General features: G+C 36.6%; 1 long non-coding RNA gene across 1 annotated transcript in view; it reads right to left on the bottom strand.

Moving 5' to 3' along the window:
- Positions 1-435: 435 nt before the first annotated feature.
- Positions 436-8,183, bottom strand: part of LOC106081530 (uncharacterized) — a 51,260-nt gene continuing 43,512 nt past the window's right edge. The window contains exon 2 of the long non-coding RNA XR_009398780.1: positions 436-839. This is a non-coding gene — a long non-coding RNA (uncharacterized LOC106081530). The remainder of the gene's footprint in view (positions 840-8,183) is intronic.

Here is an 8,183-nt window from a genome sequence, read left to right as displayed (position 1 = left end):
GACATTTAGTTCATAAATAACATTTTTTAGCACTGATTTCTGTGATTATTCCAAATTTGTTCCATTTCGCTATGACGTGTCCGCTATGGCATTTCATTCGCCTGTGCTTGTGCCACCGTTCTTCTGTATCTCAGGCAAAACTGTTTATCTCAGAAAATGGATTGTGTCATGATGGAAAAATGTTTTAATTATACGATATCTTAGCCTTTTGTTTTTGTAGTTTTGATACAAATAAACACCAAAATGTCAGCATGTAAAATGCAATAAAAAATATTTTTTAAAATGCGTATTTGCCAAAGAGTCAAGCGACTCATTATCACAACATTTACAGTACATAAGAAAATGCATTCAAAAATGCAAAAGAAAAGAGGACTCTTGTTGTTGTTTTGTTTCATTAATAATGTATATAAATAACCACTTTATTTGTTAGTCATATTTAAAATCGTGTTAGTTGTTTTTATTATTACTGGATAAAAACATGTTTTAAAATTATTTTTACAAAAAGAAATATTTTATCTTACAGAACTACATACGAGTACTACTACATAATCAATAATTGTCGATGTTATTTTGTAATATTGTTATTCTGAATCAACTTTGTCACTTTTAAAGTTATTTTTTGTTATTGTTTTTTCTTTTGTAGATTTGACACTTTTTGGCCATCTTTATCACTGTTTGGCGTGCTTGGCTCTCGTAGGATCCCACATTTGGTGGAAGTAGGTAGGTTGTGATGGTAGGTAGAGAGTAGTGGTTGGTAGTAGTAGTAAAAGTGGTAGTGTTTGTGGTAGTAGCTGTTCTTAGGATAGGTGGTACTATTAACGGGGATTCTATTCAAACTGCTGCAAGAAGATCAAGGAAATAATCTCAGTTAGAATTATTCAAAATTACAACAAACTCTAAAGTAATTAAAGTGAGTTGCGATATGTGTGCGTGTGAAGAAATTTATATGGAAACGATGACAGGTTAAAGAAACCATAGAGTAAGAGGGAAACAATTGTACAGAAGATGATGTGGGACGAAGTGGTGAAAATGACACAGAAATTATGAAATCATGTTATGCAACTAGGCATGCGACAAATAATGAATTTATGCTGGACATGTTATTTTCGTGACCCTCGACCTTTTTAGAGCAATAAAATTGTTTATCTTCTTATATATAAAATTCAATTTCCGTACAGACTCAAAAACGGCTGAACCGATTACCTTGAAATTTTCACAGATTGTGTAGGTTGGTCTAGAAGGAAACATAGGCTATATTATTTTTTTTAATATCAGGAGGTTGGCGGACCCTCGACCTTACCCCAAAAGTGCTACCTGAAAAAAAGTGGACCGATCGGGACAATATGGGATGCCAATGAAAGATATTCAAGAGTAGAGTACGAATAAAAGATGGGTCCAAGTACCTGGAGGGCCACCCCAGCCCCAAAACTCCTTAAAATAGGTTTATTTGACGATCATGACAATATGGGACTCAAATAAAAGGTATTCGGGAGTAGATTACGAATATGGTCAGGAAGTAGGAGTAAAAATTGCAAATTTGTAAATTTGAAAATTTTTGCCCATGAACATTCCACTACGGAACAGGGGTAAACTTCTCACATATCAATGAGTGCAGTCCGATTCAAGTTTAAGCTCAATGATAAGGGGCCTCCTTTTTAAAGCCGAGTCCGAACGGCGTGCCGCAGTGCGACACCTCTTTGAAGAGAAGTTTTACAAATGTTGCCAACATTAGGAAGGGAAAACCACCGCTGACGTTTTTTGTAATGGTCTCGCCAGGATTCGAACCCTGGCGTCCAGCGTCATAGGTGGACATGCTAACCTCTGCGCTACGGTGGCCTCCAGGAAGTAGGTGTAGGCCTTATAATTAATTAATAACGCAAGGGGCCGGACCCTCCACCGTTATCCCAAAAACATTACCCAAAATCAAAAGTGGACCGATAAGGACAATATGGGTATCAAAAGAAATGTGGGCGGGAGTAGATAACGAATCTGGCATACAAATTCACGTCGAAGTATAGGGGGTCACCCCATCCTTCACAAAAACACCCAACTGGGCACATTAGCCAATCACGGATATATGGGACTCGGTTTATTTGTTCCGTATAGACTGATAAACGGCAGAACCGATTTTCACGAAATTTTCGCATATTGTGTAGGTTGGTCTGGAAGGAAACATAGGCTATATAATTTGTCGGTATCGGAAGGGGGACGGACCCTCCCCCTTATGTTAAAAACACAACCCAGAAGCAAAAGTGGACCGATCGGGACAATATAGGCATCAAATGAAAGGTATTGGAAAGTAGAATACGAATATGCTATTAAAATTTAAGTCTAAGTAGCCATCAGGCAGCCCCATCCCCAAAACTCCCCCAAAACAGATATATTGGATGTTCATTTCAATATGGGGCTCAAATGAAAGGTATTCGGGTGTAGATTTCGAATCTGCCATACAAAATCAGATCGATGTATAGGGGGTCACGCCAACCCTCAAAAACGTCATTAGACCCATTATGACTGTATGATACTTGACTGAACCGATTTTCTTAAAATGTAATACTTCAACAATATGTTCATATAAACGGCAGTATCACACTTGGTATTAAAAGTGGACCTGATTGTATTGCTTATAGTGTTTTGTTCACTAGGAGGCCACCGTGGCGCAGTGGTTCAGTGTCATAAACGGACATGCGCTATTGTGGTCAGACGTGAGCTACTTATCGAATATATTAACAGTTGCAATGTAGTGATTTTTGATCAAGGAAATAAACAGACCTGTATTACCAGGAATATATAGCAGACACTGGATGTTACCTTTAATTCGGAAAATATAAGCGAAAGAATATGTGACTGATACCTTGTGGATTAAGTTAGCTTCTCTGATCATCGTTACATGTAAGAGTCGATGGTGTACATAAAAGAGGGAATATAAATGGGGTTGGCGAAATGGTATAAAAACATGTTGAAAAGGTACTTTTGAAGCCAAAATACCATTTTCCTTTTCTTTTCTGCCATAATTTATAAAGACAACAATGGGGAATGCATCAAAAAAGTACTGAGTGCAAGTCAGTCCGCGTGTGTAAAATATAAAGGGCGACTTTTTAGCTATTATCTTTTTGGCAACACTGGTTTAAACAGCTCACGTACGTTTCGTGTTTTGTTTCACTGCCAAGCATCTTCTTTAACCATGAATCGTCTTACAAGCGAACAACGCTAGCTAATTATTGAACTTTATTATCAAAATTCGTGCTCTTTTAGGAAAGTTCATCGCGCGCTTCGTCCATTTTACGACGAAGCTCATTTTTGGCTCAATAGGTACGTAAATACAATAAGTAGCATTGTCGATTTTGGAATGAAGATCAGTCAGAAGCATTGCAAGAGGTATAATGCATCCACAAAACGTCACAGTTTTGGTCGGCTGGTGACATCATTGGACCATACTTCTTGAAAGATGATGCGAATCGTAACGTAACTGTGAATGGTGAGAGCTATCGTGTGATTTAACACCTTTCGACCGTGTGATTTAACACCTTTCGACTATTTATGGTGGGGCCATGTTGGAGCTCATGTCTATACAAACAATTGAAGCATTGGAAGAGAACATTGAAATATTTATTCGTGAGATAGTGACAAAAATGTTGGAAAGAAACTTTCCTATAGCTCTTCCTTTTTTAAACACGGGGATACTCTCCTCATGAGTGCAATTTGATTCAAGTTCTTAGCTCATTGATACAGGGCCTTCTTTTTGTAGCCGAGTCTGAACTCGGACTATATCTTGAGATAGCTCCCATATAGATTAATCCCTTCGACGTAACCTCCATATACATCCGAAGTCTATATAGTAATGAGTTATGTCAGCCCATCCTACGCGTGTTCCAAATATGTTTATATCCTCAAACATAGGATGGGGATATGCTGATTTCACCATTCTGCTTGCAACACATCGAAATAATGGTCTGAGACCCCATAAAGAATATATATACTTGATTGCCATGACATTTTAAGTCGATCTAGCCATTTCGGACGGTCTGTCTGTCTGTAGAAAGCACGCTTACTTTCGAAGGAGTAATGCTAGTCGTTTGAAATTTTGCACACATAATTTCTATCAGTGTAGATCCGTTGAGGTTGTAAGTGGGCCATATATGTCCATTTTTTGATATAGCTGCCATATAAACCGATCTTGGATCTTGAGTTTTTGAGCTATTAGACGCAATTCTTATCCGATTTGGCTGAAATTTTGTGTATGGGGTTCTGTTATGACTGTCAATATCTTTGGCAAGTGTGCCCCAAATGGGTTCACAAATTGCCCGATATTTTCCGATTTGGTTGAATTTTTGTACAACGACTTCTCCTATGACCTTCAACATGAGTGCCAAATATAGTCTGAATCGGTCGAAAATTTGATATAGCTTTCATCGGGGACGTAGCCCCGAAAGCCCCGAGTTTTTCTAAAGACAAAATGATGAAATTTTTCCTAATGACAAAAAATGAAATTTTTCCTAATGACAAAATTTTAAAGAAATTTTTCCTAAAGACAACAAATTTAATGAAATTTTTCTTAAAGACAAAATGTCAATGAAACTTTGTTTCATGCTATGTCTACATTGATTCGTTTTGCATATTTGCACTTTTTCACACTCCAAAATAAATGTTATTGTGCACTATTTTTTAGATTTATTTTTTCTTACTTTCCCAGCAAAGTGTGTATATTTTACAAATTTTATTTGGATAAAATTAGATTTCTATTTTTGACATTATTCAAGACTGTGTTTTTGTTTAGCACAATTTTGGCATTTATTTGGACTCACATGCCTTGTGGCAAACGAAACGTTTTCAGAGCATTATAATGGGAAAACGAGTCGTTTGTTCAAAACAGCTTTGATCCTGAACATTGTATTGGTTGCCCAAAAAGTAATTGCGGATTTTTCATATAGTCGGCGTTGACAAATTTTTTCACAGCTTGTGACTCTGTAATTGCATTCTTTCTTCTGTCAGTTATCAGCTGTTACGTTTAGCTTGCTTTAGAAAAAAAGTGTAAAAAAAGTATATTTGATTAAAGTTCATTCTAAGTTTTATTAAAAATGCATTTATTTTCTTTTAAAAAATCCGCAATTACTTTTTGGGCAACCCAATATTAAGAAGAAAATTTTAACGAAATTCTTTCTAAAGACAAAATATCAATTAAATTTTTTCTTATTACATTATATCGGGAGATTGGTCTATATAACAGCTATATCCAAATATGGTCCGATCTGGACCACTTATGACAGGAATGGGTAGGAGTCTGTCAGAACTCACTGTGCCAAGTTTCATCGAATTCGGGTAATAAATGGATCTTTTATGGCCTCAATATTCTATATTGGGAAATCGGGCGTTTAGTCTATATAGCAGCTATATCCAAAAATAGGCCGATTTGAACCACACTTCACAGAAATCGGTAGGGGTCTACCAGAACTTACTGTGCCAAATTTCAAAATCGGATGAAAAATGACAAATTCTTTTGCCTCAAGATTTTAGGTGTGGAAATCGGTCTATATAGCGGCTATATATAACTTAAATCCGAATTTATTAGTTCAGAAGATCAGGTTTATATACAAAGAATACGAAATCATCAAAAATTGTTTGGAAAATGTTTTTATATCCAAATTATCTGCATAATTATAAATACCCAAAAAAGGTATTAATAGGTTATTTATCCAATAAATACCCAAGCGTTGGGTATTTACCCGGAAGAAACCCATGTTTAGTAATGAGCAGTGTACTGTAAAAGTCATGCCCTCTGTAGTGGGCATCTGTAGCTAACTACTAATACTAAATATCCTATGAACATTCCATTCAGGAACAGGGAGCTCAATGATAAGAGGCCTCCTTTAATATGCCGGGTCCGAACAGCGTACCGCATGGCGACACCATTTGGTAGAGAAGTTTTAACATGGCAGGATTCCTTACAAATGTAGCTAACCATAGTAAGGTGATAAACACCGCTGGAAATTTGGGATTTGAGCGCAGGCGTTCGGCGTCTACGGTGGCCTTGGTAGCTAACGGTTGTAAAACCACAAAACCACCGATTTTCCTTACTTACTGTTAGAAACCGATATCGACCAAACAGAAGTAATCGTGCAGAAAAAATTGCGCCTTCAAAGGGGTTTAAGAAGTCCAATCGGTTGATCGGTAAATATATGTATATGTATATCGGGTTATAGAAAGAATTGGACAAAACTTTGCATGTAAGTTCAAAGTGTTGACATAGGTAAAAGCGGAAATTTTCAACGTAATCATATAATAATTGCACGCTCTAGGGGCTAAAGAATGGGAGTTATATCCAAATATGAACCGATATGGCCCATTTTCAATCCCCAACAAAGTACATCAATAAGAAGTACTTGCGCAAAATTTTAAACCAATTATTCTTTATTCTCTAAAAAATTCATTCGTAGTAATCTTTCGTTGCAATGACTTCATTGACTATAAATTGCCTCTCACGGCAATTAGGGATTAGGGACAAAATGTGTGTTGTGGATTACAACGATGTCTTAGGGAATAAAACGCCTCCGTTTGCCGAGGAAAAACTGTCAATTAAGTGACAGCTCATGTAAGTTTACGACTCAAAGCTCTTTTCTAGACTAGCGGAATTCTAGTTGCAAGAGCTTTCTGGGCCGAATTTAAAAGGCCTATCGCAATCATGCGCTAAAAGGAAAAGCTTCGTGACAGAAATGAAATCTTACGTTGTATTAATGAAATTTGTTATAGATTTTGAGCCAACATAGGGCTTAATTGCATAAATGACTAAAGTTTCATCGGTTTTCATTAACGTGAAATGAATGAAAAATTTTCATTATTGCAATGATATATTTCCATTGATACAATTAAAAACATTCATTTATGTCTTGAACATTTTTCTTTGGAGTAATAAAATCATTTCATTTATGTAACGAAAAAGTTTTATTCTCTAACCCACCACCACCTTTGGTGGTTGGTGGCTTTTTTATTTCGTAGTTCGGCGCGCGCTTCTTTTTCTTTGTGCGTTTTATAGTTTTGCTCTTTCGGGGTTTTCTGTCATTCCCTCTACTTATTGCTCCTCTACTCTACAATTTAATTAATTTCATGGTCGAGGTGATTTGATCTCATATTTGGTAGTCTTTCACGCGTCCTCTAGCTTACCTACATCACTTTATGATTTATGAAATAACTCAATAGGCATTACTAAGACAGCAAAAAGTTTTTCAATCAAATTAAATTCAAAAAAACTTGTAGAAACTACATTAGAAAAAATTAAAAAAAAGTATGTTTTACGCCGAATTTTATCAAATAACTTTGAGGAAAAAATAAAAAAAAAATTATACGGCGGTACGATTCAAACTTGGGATTGCACATATGTCAGTGGCATGCAATATATTTCAGCACAGCAATAAGTTTCTCTATTAAATGTAAAAAAAGTGTATAAACCATATTTTTGCGCCGAATTTTCTACAAAAAATTAAAAACAAGTAAAAAGGCGTTAAGTTCGGCCGGGCCGAACTTTGGATACCCACCACCTCGGGTATATATGTAAACCACCTTTCATAAAAATTCGGTGAAAATTTCATACCTTATGCTCATATACCTCATTCCGATCTGAATTATATACGTCAAGGATGTCGAAAAGCCGAACATAAGTCACTGTGTCAAATTTCAGTGAAATCGGATTATAAATGCGCCTTTTATGGGGCCAAGACTTTAAATCGAGATATCGGTCTACATGGCAGCTATATCCAAATCTGGACCGATTTGGGCCAAGTTGCATAAACATGTCGAAGAGCCTAACACAAAGCACTGTCTCAAATTTCGGCGAAATCGGACAATAAATGCCTCTTTTATGGGCCCTAAACCTTAAATCCAGAGTCTATCATATCGGTCTATATGGCAGCTATATTCAAATCTGGACCGTTCTGGGCAAAATTGAAGAAGGACGTCGAAGAGCCTAACCAAACTCACTGTCTCAAATTTCAGCGACATCGGACAATAAATGCGTCTTTTATGGCCCCAAAACCTAAAACCAAGATATCGGTCTATATGGGAGCTGTATCCAAATCTGGACCGATCTGTGCGATATTGCAGAAGTATGTCAAGGGGCTTAACTTAACTCACTGTTCCAAATTTCGGGGACATCGGGCAATAAATGAGCATTTAATGGGCCCAAAACCATA

This window comes from Stomoxys calcitrans, chromosome 1 (genome assembly GCF_963082655.1).
Source record: "Stomoxys calcitrans chromosome 1, idStoCalc2.1, whole genome shotgun sequence".
Classification (NCBI taxonomy): Eukaryota; Metazoa; Arthropoda; class Insecta; order Diptera; family Muscidae; genus Stomoxys; species Stomoxys calcitrans.
The sequence above is the reverse complement of the archived record's forward strand: the minus strand, read 5'-3'. Positions and strand labels throughout refer to the sequence as shown.